The sequence below is a fragment of the Anser brachyrhynchus genome (assembly GCF_964034855.1).
Source record: "Anser brachyrhynchus genome assembly, chromosome: 14".
NCBI lineage: Eukaryota > Metazoa > Chordata > Aves > Anseriformes > Anatidae > Anser > Anser brachyrhynchus.
The window spans coordinates 15,506,415-15,520,384 of NC_137709.1; the positions used below are offsets into that span (position 1 = coordinate 15,506,415).

Genomic DNA, 13,970 nt, shown 5'->3' on the forward strand with positions numbered 1-13,970 from the left:
CTGTGACAGCCAGGCCACTGAAGTCTTGCACAATGAAATTAATGATTCAAGTAACTGGTGGACCACAATATCCTTCAGGCTTTCTCATGAAATATCAGTAGAGCCACGTGGATCAGATCAGGTGGTAAATGTTACTCTTCAAAAGGGTTCTGTGGAGCAGCTATAGAGCATTAAGTCTTGCAGACGTTATTTTATGAACTAGTGGTTTAAGTAAGCACTGAGATATTTTCTGCTGTAGTCTGCACACCACCTCTGAATGCCAGAGATCAAATTAAGAATGACTTCCTGCCTTCCCAAAGGCCCCATGTTACCTATAAACCTTGTTTACCTTTGGGCTACAATTAACATTTCCCCCAGAAGAAAGTATTTCTGATAGCCTGGAAAGGAAATGCATAGCATATCTTTACTTTGTTAACCCATGTCCTGGTTCATGTGCCAGCAGGGAAAATCTATGTAGAATTCAGGCCTTCTTTGAATGTCAGAGCACCCGTAATATATTTTTTTCCTATAAGTTGTTGTTGTTGTTATTATTTTATTCTCATAGAATACAGTTGTCTGTCCTGGCGGGAAGTGGGACTGAATTTTATGTATGGTGCTGCTGAGCTTTTATGTATGGTGGTAATACAGAAAGAAAACTCAAATCAGTGAGTGAGGTGGAGAAAATCATTTGTTCAGAGACATTCATGTAGTGTAGGTCTGTATGTCCTAGACTTGAGGAGAAGGCAATTATACTTCAAACCTCCTCTATTTCATGTTATACTAATTCACACCACTGCTGCTTGAGTGGAGAGGTTTTCACGAAGATCATCCGCTCCATGTCTTCAGCTGCAGTTTGTGCTCTCTTTCAATAATGGGCTGCACTGAGTGGCACAAACCTCACCATGACATTACAACTTCACTGTCTTCTCTTTCAGTCTTTTCTTTCTATCTTTGTATTAGAGTATTCAGACCTTTACAGATTTAGACGCTCAAAAATAGCAGATACCTCCATGTTGTGGTAAAAAAAAAAGTGGTACAAAAAGGAGTTGTTTTTGTTTTTTTTGTTTTTTTTCTTGGGATCCCCCAAACTGGTATTATTTACTAAATGCCCATAATGTAGGTAGCTGAGATGAGATTAGTCATATCTCTCTCTACTGAAGTCCAATGACTCAGAAAAAAATCTCGTTGACAGCTTACAAGCATGAACATACAGTTTAGGATCTGTTCTTGCTTTTGCTTCCCAATAAATAGCAAAAAATCTACCAGCACTCCAGTTCAAAGGGCAGATTACATAGGAGTGGTGAAAACTCTTTGCTAAAGGCAAACATTTTAGATTTTGTCAGCAAGCTTGCACAAATGGCATTAATTATTAAGAAGAGCATGACTTTGATACGTTTTATGAACTTGAAAACTAATAGACGCAGAACTTAGTTTTATAAGAAATCAACACCAGTGTTTCAGATGTATTGGCTAGTTTAGGTGTTCTTCAGCAATAGCATTTCTACCCTTCACTCTGTTATGGCTAGCCCACATAAAATGAAAAAAACATGTGAATTAGATGCTGGTGAGCACAGAATGATAAACAGGATGGTGTGGTTTTCCTCATAACCAGGTGCCAGAAAATGGAAGAGACTTGATTATTTGGCAAGTGTAACTTAACACTGTGTTCAAATTTTAAATTTACATGCTAGAAACTTCCCACAGGTGTTGCTTGTAAGTAGTGTGTTTTGTGAGTAAAACTACAAGTAGTTCTGCTAAATGTTTGTTTTTTTTTTTCCTCATTTGTGATTCTTGAGCATTTGAATAACATAAAAATATCCTGTGTAAATTGATAGGCCATTATTAGAACATCACTGCTTGGAATCCGAAGTCGACAGACAAGCAGATCAGTTTCTGCATGTGTTTTTGGAAAGGTTTAAGGAAATTGAGAGTTAGTGGAAACAGCATCTGTCAACTATTATTGTAGTGTTGCTCTTCCTTATTTAGCAAGCTGTCAAACAACAAGTTGTCAGAAGATCAGGCAAATATATTTTTGTATATAGGCCTTGTCAAGTGGTGGAGGCCCGTTTGTTTCTTGGCAATGACGTTGTAGGTTCATATAAAAAAAAATCTAAGCAACCTATTATTTCATTTTTTCATTAGTCTGAAAGACACCAAATTAGGACAACTTAAAATACTTGCTTTCTGCTATAATAAATATTTAATAGCTTGAATGTAAATAAGAAACATTTGGAAAGCAGAATTTAGTAGCAGTATACTTCACATTTACTTCACATTTTTCTGAAGTTAGCTAAATGCTTCTTTTAACAGTCAAGCTTTTACAGATGTCAGCTGAGGAGAACAAACATCTTTGTAATTTATCAAAAATGAAAGTTGATTGACTACTTGTTTACATGTGCATTATTTTTATTTAACTCTCCATTATGTCCACTTCAAAGAAAACAATAATTCGAGACTCTGAAATAACATTTTTTCACAGATGCTTTTCCTCCTTGAAGGTAGACTTTGTGGAAGAAAGCAAAGACAGTGTCCACCTTACCAGGTTTTCCTGGAAGCATTCACTTTTTCATTAACTGGCACATCATTTTGTTAGTTATAAAAAATACAGTAGGAAGTTATGGTTGTAAACTTCTTCTTCAGAGATTCCAGAACCTCTATTTTAGAACTAGATGTGTGCAAGAAATTTATTCAGACCTATTGAAGAGGGGGAGTTTGGCACCAATCTTTTAGATCAACTGTTTTACTACATCATTGAAGGCCTTTTCCATCATGTGTGACCAAACAGTAGTTTTAAATTCTGTTTTAAGACTGACTGAAGATTTTCTTCTACCTGCAAGAAGGGTCATGGAAAGATCTCTTAAAAATGAAAGAGGGAGTGGGGAAGACAAACTCCAAACGCTTCCACATGCTTTTGTCCCATGTCAAGATTGAGTTTGATTGATTGATACTGCAATGAAATTCCTCTTCTGGATATAATGTTTACTTGAGGAAGGTGGTGTTGAAGAAAAAGCCTCCCTCCTCCTCCCCCCCATGCTATTTATTTTAATGTTCTTAAGATCATTCGGCTGCTAGATTGTGCTGTGCACTGTTTGAAAATAAGCAGAAAATGCAAGATAAGATCAACTGCTCACCTGGGGAGACTTAGAAGAGTTTCATATTTGAAGCACATGTTCCAAATGCTAGTCAGGGATGGATAGCATTAAACTCTTACATCTGGTGCAGAACTGCTTGCTTTTATGTTGGTTTCTTTTCTTGTTTTATTGTTTAGAAGGATAATAAAACCTCACAATAATATCTCATAATCAGTATAGCATATCTCCAGGCACCTTTTGTATGTTATATTTGCCAAGAAGAACATACGTCGTAGTGTATTTTGCCTACAGAAATGTTGAATGTTTACATCTGGATCCCTTTCAAAATAAATTTATGATTTGTACCAGTGCAAAGAAGGGAGAACAACGTATTCTACACTGGACGAATATATGGTAATTTATTATGACTGGGTGGTAAACAGAAATATCTAAGCAAAAGATACACCTTTTGGCATGGCTTTAGTTACTGCATATTGCCGTGAATGTTTCAAAGCTGAGGTTCTAGCCATTTTCTATTAGCAGTGGTGTTATTTCACTGACCTAAGTTAGTTCTGAATAAACTGAAGATGATACAGAGAATAAATCCAAAATCCACCTTAAAATGAGCTGTAACTCCAACTCTTAAAGCTTTTCAGTGCCTTTTAAAGAATTTTTGCTGTGCTTCACACATACTGATTTTTACTGCTTGTGTTTAGGATTGTAGGGACTGTACTAAGAACATGGAAAAGATGGGAATAAGAGTGTTGAGATGTATTCACAAGAGCTTCCTCTTCAGAATCCTTTCCAAATAAATCCACTTTGTTTCCCCCAATTCCATTTTATTCTTCAGTCTAATTACATCATTCAAGGGCAATAATGTTGTGCTTGTTTCTTACTGGCGACTGTGTATTAGCTCGGTATGTATCACTGCATGCATGCCCTGTTCACAGTCTTCTCTAGACATCTACTGTGGGCCACTATCACGCCTGTGGGACAGGTGTTTCAGCTACCTAAAGCTTTTTCCAACTAAGTACTTCCCTCACTGTTTTTGTACTCCTTCTCTGGCTCTAGATTTTTTTCATCTGTTCGAGTTCCTTCATAATTTTCCAAAGCAGTTGTTTCCACAGGAATCTGAAGGACTAAATATCCTTGTGCCTCTGCAAAATACCAGTCAGAATGCTTCCAGTTTGTGATTTTAGGGTCTTGTTTTTTCTCCACATACATTAAGATGGCTGAGGTTAGTCTTTCCTACAGATATTCTGTAATACTATTAGTATGGTGTGGCTCAATTTAGCCATATCTAAGGAAAAAGTTCTTCTGAAGCTGTTAGAACAGTTTCCCATAAATTCTAGATGGTGTTTTCAGTAGGAGGAAAGCCATGTTTGAATAGTGGTATTGGTCACATTTACATTTTCTGATCTCCTCCTTTACTGAAGTAATAAATTGGACAGTGATTATGTGGACATTGCATCCCCTGTGCACTGCATCTTTTTAAGCCTATTCAGTATGTGGATAATGTTAGTGATTTATGTGATTTGTTTTCTGCAGACTTGCAGCTCCCATCAGTTTGATGTATTCTTGGATGTTTTGGTCTAACCTCCTAAAACAGTTACATGCTCTTTGATTTTTATTACTGAATTGTAAACTTGTCCATGTTACTAAGCTTTTTTCATTCTCATAGATATATTATCTGCAAAACATGCTATGACTATTCTTTTTCGAAGAGAATTCTGATTAGTAAGCAGTTTATTTTTGACATCAGTAAATGCTCGTTTGCCTACTAATATAATGAACTGTTTTAAGAGGGTGTAAGTCCTGTTTGTTCTCTGTTAGTATTAGTTATAATTAGCTGTCTGTCTTAGTCTCGTAAGTCCATGTAAATGGTTCCCTTCGAATTATGTTTTTAAACTATTGAAATGCTAAATCCAGTTAATTGTTTGATGCTAAATCCAGTTCATGTTTATAGACTGCTCTGTAGTACAGAGACAATCTCGATAAATCAGGTAGCTATAACTAATGCACACAGATGTTTTACTGCATCAATATCTTTTATAAATCATTAGTGTCACTTTGAAAAGTACAAGTCTCAGTTAAAGACAGCAGCAAATTTAAGGGGAAAACAAAAATATTCTTACTCTTGGTTTAATTTAAAAGGTAATGGTGTAAAGTGTACAGTTGAAACAAACTTATTTTCTTTATATTACATCTACTGATGACTGTCATGAGAGCAATAGGCTAGACAGGGGATTAAAATTGTGTTAGTAAAGTAATTTACCTACTACTATACTGCAAATCTACTCTTTCTTTAGATCACTGACTTAAACCATAGAGTTGAGAATTCTTACACCTTTAAGACATTTTGTTAAACAAATATTAATTTAACATTAGAAGTTGCAGAGTGGAAACTATCGGCTGTACAGTACTTACAGTATTTCAAGGACTGAATTTAATATAAAATGCAGTCTTTCATAGAAACACATAAATTGAATCCTTAAAGAAAAACTTTCATACTAAATCTTACGATACAGACATTTTCATCAAACATGCTCTGAAGAGATAGCGTGAATGTCAAGGTGTGAATATGGATCTTGAAACAAGCTTTAATTTGCCAAGGAAAGCTGTTGGGTTGACTATAAATTATGTGACTTGTTCATGCTAAATAAATCTAAAGTAAAATCTAGACAGGTCACTACAAAAATTAGCCACTGGTTTAATTCCATTTTATTCCAACATTATGAACAGACACATCTTGGAACTGGAATAGATTGAAACATTTTAGACGTAACATGTTGACAGCCAAATACAAATTATTTATTTTTTTCCTGCGGATGCTTAGATGTAGGAACTTTCACCAAGCTGCTAGCAAGACCCTGTGAGAGATGTTTGCATATTGACCAGCCTTTCTAGACCCTGATCGTGAATATTTCTGTTGTATTATGTATCCAAAGCTCATGATTATAATGTCTTGTCCATGTCTAAATAGCTTTGAATCAGGGCAATGTAACTTGCCCCGATGTGGTCACCTCAAGACCACTGGAGAAATACATTTGGTCCTGTTTGTGTTGATATAGAGCTCTACTAGTGCCTAAAGTACTTGCTTAATGAGGTCACGCTTTACAAGGTCTCGTGTCAGCCATCGTATTCTTGTACCCTGATTTGGTGAATGTAGATTCAGAACTTGCATAATGTTTCATGTAACAGAAAAGGTGTCTAATACCAATATATTTTTTGTTTTGATTCTATTCTCCTAGTTCATATGTTATGTGATTTCTTTAGCTAACTCTTAATTGTGCTGGATCAAACAAACGAACATGATTATTTTTAAAACTTTACATTGAGATTATTCCATAGACTCACATTAAAAAATATTTAACTTCGAGATGTCATTTGTCTCCTAAATACTGTGTTGTCTAGTGCATCAATTAGCTTCCTTAAACTTTGCAATTTATTACTACTGGGTGCGAGAAGAGTCTGTGAAGCAGTAGAAGCCCTATTTTTATTTCACAACATACCTTTGTCATCTGAGCTTGTTCAGCAACAATAGCAAGCTGCAGTCCTCTTTTGAAGAAGCTCATATTTGGACGTTCCAGTCCTAGCCTGTGTGTCTCTGACTTACGAATCACATACCGGAAAAGGAAAAACCCTTTCAGTCCTAATAAGTTAATTTTGTTTGAAATTTTTTTTCAGGTGGAATTTTCTTGGTGATTGACCAAAAAAGTTAGAATCATTAATTTAAATCAGAAAACTCCCTTGCCTTGAGATGCATGTAATTTTGTGTCTGAACAACAGAAACTCTCATGCTTTGTATAAATGAGCTTGCTAGAATATGTCTAGGCTGTTATTAATAAGTTAAAATGACCTGGCAATTTTGATAAATAGTTACTGTATAAAAAAGAGGCTCCTCAATGCTTTATTGACTAATGGTTAACCAGGGCTATACCATCTGTCATAAAGAAATTTTTAAGAGAAATTGAGCAGATCTTATACCTCTGTCTGTCCATTAGGAACCAATGTCAATCGGTTCAGGAAGAGTATCCACAGTCATTAGCTTCTGATATGGCTGATGCACTAATGTTTGCCTCATGCATCAGAGTTAATGACGCATTTCTGTGTTTGCATCCACAGTATATTCCAAAGCTGGATTCCTCTTTTCTTCTGTGAAACTGTCTGATAAAATAAGAAATTTCATGTGGTCTAATTATCTTTCTTAGATATTTAGGAACTAAGAATGATCTTAGTCTTTCTCAATCAAAAAAAAAGTTTTCTCAAAACCACCTCGTCTTATCAAACTCATCTGAAGAATAGGGATTTACTCTGAGTTGGTATTTTTATCTTGCTGTTAGAGATTTGTTATGACTAAAGTATATATTTTACTTGATTTTCTATGACTGCTAAGGGTAGAAAGCCCTGAAGTATGTTTTTTCTTGTGTTTGTTTGTTGGTTGTCAGATATGACCAACCAAAGCAAGGGTCAAACATTCCTTGAAAAATGTCAGGTTATATAAAACCACGTGCCCATTTTTTCAAAAGTGAAAGCTAAGTGAGAAAACAGGTCACAAATCTCTGTCTCTAGAAGATGAAATCTCTGCCATTTATTATTTACACACCATTTTGATTCACCAGTAAGAAATCTCCTTGTAGGGATTAATACTCTGATACATGTGATAACATACTTGAAGCTGCAGCATCCACCAGTGGGGCACAGCTATGAGAAGTGTCCTGTTAATGTGTTTCCATATATCAAGGTGAGCATCTGTTTCATACCAATTTCTTTCTTATGGGTAACTATATATAAACCATGGAAAGAAACAGAAGAGAGGAAAAAAAAAGGGAGCTGTTGGAGTTCAAGGAAAGATACTTTTTTCTTGTGTGTTCCTTAATAACAAGGAAGAACAAAGTTGGTTTTTTTTTTAATAAAATTTCACTTTTAAAGCCATCTTTTTCCATAAATCTCTACAAGACATGTATACGTACTTTTTCATTTGTGTATATATGTATACATATTTCCATCTAAGTATCTCATGGAACTGGCAGGAGCCACACAATTGGAGGCAGACACAATGGGAGCTTTTACACTGTACCTCTGTCTAGACACACGCACATTCTTGCCCGGTCCTCCACATCCTTTGAGCAGAGGCTGCCAGATGGACCAAAGTGACTCCATATATATACATCTCAATATGTAAAAGGTACAGCTTTGATACATATCTAAAAGGTTTCTGAGTGATCTGAGAATGTTTTAAAGGTTTTCATGAGATCACCTATTTGATTTTAATTTGTTGCAGATACCAGCTTTTTCATTGCAGGCTGCTGATACTGCAGATTAGCTCACCATGCCAGTTAGTTCTGGTTTAGTCCTCTCTTGTGCTGTACATTTCTGGTACTGAAAATAAATTTGGTATTCGGGATCACTGTAGTCACTGAAGAAGAGACCTTTATTTCATGACATGAAAATATGTGTATCTGCAGAGTATGTTTAGCAATTGGGAAATAGTGGCTGTGTTCTCAGCATGTCTGGACCTTCTATAGAAGGTGACATATGGGCAGCCAAAATTTCATAACACATTTTTTAAATTAGAGTGACTATTCTGAGATACACTGGCTGTGTGATTTTTCGGGTTTTGACTTTCATTTTGTTTGCAAGTTTTTAATAAAGGGAGCTTTTATTTAGTATGATGTAGTATGACACTTCATATGCAAGTACTTAATACAAGTCTAACCACTTGCAGATAAGCTACAAGTAAAACTTGTAGTTTTTCCTTCTTTGTTAAAGAAAAGCTGAAATAGTGTGGAGAGTTTAGCCTCACTTCTTTTTTCAATCATGTTTCTTTCTTTCTTCCTTGTAATCAATAAGGTGTTGGACCTGGGGGCAGCACACTGAACCAATACTCTGACAGCTTGGCTTTAATTCTTAGTCCATCTTTTTCTGTGTTTATCCCAAATAAGTCATTTCATCTGTCCACATTTCTGTTTGTCTCATGTGTAAAGTGGGAATAATGATTCTGTGACTTCCATTTAAAGAAAGTAAAAATTTCTTCATGAAAATCAATACATAAAATCTATATGTTAGTGAACTACGTGTGTTCCCTGATTTCTTTCTCTAAATAAGTTGTCTTGAGAAGTTTCTTCTTAACTTGGATAAAATGCCTGTGGAAGTATCAGATCTCTTGTTGTCAAGATAGCAAACAATGCTGTCTGAACTGAAAGGATTTTGTAAATTTCATGGACAAAATTTGTGTTTACAAGCTTTCTGAGAGGCTTGTGATTTCTCTCAGTAGGAGGGGAAGAAAGAATTATATCGCTTGACCACATTCACTGAAGTTTTTTGCTATACATAATAAAGATTTTGCCAGCAAGAACTTGTTTTTTCCCATGTCCCCTAACCCTATATCTCATAAACATGGTTGGTTTTCTTAGAATAAGCTTTTCCAAAACATGATGAAGCAAACTCTTGGTACAGAAAGTTTGGCGTTATGAATTCATTCTCTGGAATTTCAAGTACGTCTCCATTTCTATGTCATATGGCTCCCTACTGACAGTACAATTCCAGTAAACTCTGTCAAAGATGAATGTGAAAGCATATGAACTGCAACAAATACGAGTAGCAGAAGACACGATGAATAGCTCCTGAGGGTGTACAACACACAGGAAGACAAAGGAGATAGCACTTCAGCTCACTGGGAAGAAGCATTATTTCTCAGCATGATTAAGTGCTTCCATGGATCTGTAGCAGCTACAATAGCACTTACATCTGGTAACTTCACTTTTAGAGAATGCTTTGCCAGATTTTTCTTTGTTTCAGTGAACATGTATATTTATATTGGAGAAAGGAGTTTGTTTTAATGTCATCCCTTCCGAGGCATGCTTGGTAATAAACAACTCCATATCATGTATTACATTTTTGTGTCAGCAGTGAACTCCAAATCCTATGCTGAGTTTCAGACTAGCACTATTTAGAGGTTGAGAATACACCTGTGTGTTTTTTTTCAATACATCTATCAAAGTGCAGGATTGGTGTGTAAAATTCAGGCACCTGGAGTTCTTGTTTTCTTAATTTTAGATCCTGACTCTTTCTGATTTTGTCACTGAAGTGATCAGAGTTGAATGAAGCTTCATGTGTACCGGTTAGGGAATGTAAGGAATTGGGGCCATGTGTTTTCCATTGTGGGAACCTTTATGATATCATTGCCGGAGAACATGCTCAATATGCCTTCCAGACTTGGCATGCTCTTTAGATTGCATGATTGGTTGTGACTGTGTCAGTACAATATTCATGTTCCCCTGGGTGCACAAATATTAAGATATTTAAAACATCTAATCCATAATATGAAAGGTTTTTTTCTAATTTAAAAAAAAAAAAAAACAAAACAACAAAAAAACCCCAGCCTTTATATCCCTGATTAAAATATATATAGCGTATAATTTAAGTTTAACTTCCTTTTGCTATGGGGTCTGTAAGAAACTTTTTATTCAGTGGGCCACTAATTATTGCCTGTCTATCCTTAGGTACTCACAGAAAAAAAAAAAAAAAAAAAAATTTTTGGTCCCAGTTGCTAGAAACTAAGTCCTCCTTTTGTCAGCATATGGATAACAGCTGTCATTACCACTAGCCAGTTATATTTTCTGCTGTCCCGGTTCTTTATCTGTCCAACTCCAGACACTAATTCAGAAAATAGGAATAAATAATCAAGGCATGTGGAACTGAGGCCAAGCTTTTTTTTTTTTTGTTCTCAACACCTGTTGCCTCTTATAGGTTTGGCTTGGTTAGTCCAAGCCACAGTGTTTTTCTCGATTTCTTGATAACTGGACACTTTTCAGAAGGTGTCTTTGCAGATTTTTGGGTAACTCTTCTTACTTTCATTAAAAGGCTAAAAGTAAACCAAAAAATATCACCGTTTATCAACTACAAAGCAGAGAGGGGGGAGGTGGGTTTGACGAGGTCAGAACTGTGAACATTTTGATGTTGCAAGTTGAATGATTGCATTCAAATTCAATGCGCAAGTTTCCTCAACTCTGCTGATGCCTGTGGCAAGGTAGGGGACATTAAACACCTCATAGAACTGTCCTAGCTGTCCTCCTCCTCTTTATTCTTCTCTCTCACTGATCTGTGTGCTCACTGCAATTCTCTTTAAATACACCTGGATTTTCTTTCTAATTTTTCTACATGTAGTGTTCATATATGCAAATAAAAATGCCTGTCTTCCTATTTCCTCAGCTATTTGAACAGTTTCAGCTGATTTCTTAATTTCTGCCTTGTGAAGCCATATATATCAATTTAAACTGAGATTTTTTGACATTCCAAACCAAGCGGAGCTGCGTGCTCAGTGTTTGCATGAAGGCAGCTCCGGAGAGCCTGGAGTGCCTCACAGTAATGAGCCAGTGGCTCCTTCCCCAGTATTTTGAGGCATCTGGTCTTTGGTGTGTTGAGATTGCACTGACTGTATGGAGCTCAACAGCCAGGCACAGCTGTGCTTCCTTACGTGTGATCTTGGCAGTAAATCTCTTAAATGATTTTTTGGGGGGCATGCCTAAGTTTGTTACTTTTAGAGTAAATGGTAGAGGTGGAAGAAGTAGACAGGCTTTTGAGAACCTAGAACCTCCTTCGTGTTAGACAAATTATCATCCATTCCTGACTATACTGCTTGGTTTAAATAGTAATACTTTGTCTAGAAACCTTGTCTTACCTTTACATACATTATATTGTGTATATAGTGTGTACGTTATTATTATCTACAAGTATATATTATTTTAAAAAAAATCTATTGAACAGACCTTCGGATGTCCAATTTTCTGGTCAAGTACCCTACTTAAAAAGGAGTACAGCTATACATGAGGTGAGTTCCACACTGCCTGAGCATGCACCCATTATGGTGCTGTCAAACTGGAAGGTATGTGGGTGCAAGGAGGAAAATGGGGAGCTGAAGATGTTACAGGAGCTTGCAAACATTGTTGATCCAGAAAGCAAAAAGCTGAACATCCTGTTCCATTGTAATTTTTTAATGGTTGCACTGTTGCCATTTTCTTCAAATGTGTATATATATATGTATATATATATATATGTATTTAACATTGATGATAGAAAGTGAAGTGGCCACTATGCTTTCTATAGCTTCTTTTTCAATATATTGTGTCAAAAATGCTGTTTCTTCATAGATAACAAAGAGACATAATAATTTTGCAGAGAGAAAAAAAAATGGTTGGAGCTGAGTTCTCAGCAAATAAGCATAATTATATTGTATATAAAGAAGAAAAATTGACATTCTCCAAAATCTGCTGTTTTGGCAGCACAAATACAGCTTTTGAAGCCATACCTTCCGCCAGAGACCATGACATTCTTGTCATTTCTTCTTCTTTAAATCTGCATGTCAAAGTGAAATAGAAAACACCTGCATGTCTTGACATCTCTTTTCAAAGACCATGAGTGCCTCTAAGTGGCAGGAGTAAACGACGTGTCAGAGCTAAAACTTCACCTAGTGCACTCCAAATGGGACTAAACTTTAAAAGTCTGTGCTGAAAAGATCTCTCCATTTGTAATTTACTGCATTGGAATTACCACGTTTTGGATTAAAGAGTAAATAAATGTGAACATTGGCAGTGACATGAACACAAGGAGATGCTGCAGCTTCTGCAGGTGGAGTCTTGTTGACCCTCTGTATTTCAAGACTCCCTCAAACTTTGCCGTTTTTTAGCAAGTCCGTGTAAGGAATCATATCTGTATAAATATTCAGATAATTTGACCTTTAAACTCTCTGATAGATTGAAGCAAAATCTATTAGAAAAAGTATTAACCTTTCAGGTGTTAAAATGTTTCTTAATTTATGGTCTTACTCTCCATTCAACATCTTTTCTGTAACGGGTGGTTCATGTGGGAGGTTGCCAGTGAACTCAAGTCCTCAAAAATATTCGTGGGCTAAATAATTGTTACCTTACCAGGGTATATCTTTATATGAGGATGGTTTTGGATTAGGGCCCTTTTGCTTGGTACTTATAGCACAGCAGAGTCTTTCCCCTTTACCGAGGCTCAAAAATGCCACCATGATATAAATATGTAGTTTGGTGATGGGATTGCTGATTTCATGTGCTGATGCAATGATTTCATCTGTTACTGCCACCAAACCCAGCTTTCTTCAGCAGTCAGAAGTCCACCCCAAAGTGATAGTTCTCTTTAGACGCTAACACAGCCAGTCCAGAATAAAGCATCCTTCTTGCTGTAGTTTTGCTAGAGAACAGTTTTCTCCTATGTAGTACATTTAAATAGATGTATTTTTTCTTAAAAGAATAAATATATATTAGATACGTCCAATGTAGAAGAATAAAAATTTCCAAATTTAGATTTGTTGCCTTCTTGATAGGGTAGCATTCCCCATGCTCTGTCCCTGACTTTCTTTTTTGGCCTCTTAAGAACGTCCTATTGATTTATTCCAGTTATGTACTTTTCCTTTTGCTCTCTAATATTTCATTTCATTTTGCTGTTTAAATGCTAGTGATACAATTATTTTCTAATTCACTGAGACAGTTTAAAGCATTTTATTTATTTTTAGTCAATAAGTAAGCTGTATTCTATTTAATGACAAATTTGACTCTTCCAACCCTAAAAACATCTTGAACTTTGGTTTTCATTAATAATGGGAGCGGAAGATTCCCACAGGTTTTAAAACTGCATTTAAGATAAAATATTTTGTGTGTTCTCAATTAGTGTGAAAATATGCAAGTGTCACAGGTAGTTAATTACTCAAAGCTAGAAACATGGAAGAAAGAAAGGAGCCCATGTTACTTTTCTTTGATGTCAACTGTGCTTCAGAGCAAGGCAGCTTCCCATAACTCAGTGCTGAATGGAGGTGGGGGTGTCTCCCAGGTGATAAATTTGTATTCTGCAGCCTGAAATTTAAGCTGTGGAAGCTGAGATATCGACCATAAGGTC

The 13,970-nt window shown here is 36.0% G+C and overlaps 1 protein-coding gene and 1 long non-coding RNA gene across 13 annotated transcripts in view; one reads left to right on the plus strand and one right to left on the minus strand.

Annotated features, from left to right (window-relative positions):
- SLIT3 (slit guidance ligand 3) overlaps positions 1-13,970 on the plus strand; it is a 512,565-nt gene that overhangs the window by 201,355 nt on the left and 297,240 nt on the right. The window lies entirely within an intron of this gene.
- LOC308177622 overlaps positions 1-13,970 on the minus strand; it is a 109,724-nt gene that overhangs the window by 72,726 nt on the left and 23,028 nt on the right. Inside the window, exon 1 of the long non-coding RNA XR_013939274.1 lies at positions 1-13,970. This exon is cut by the window's right edge and continues 23,028 nt beyond it. This is a non-coding gene — a long non-coding RNA (uncharacterized lncRNA).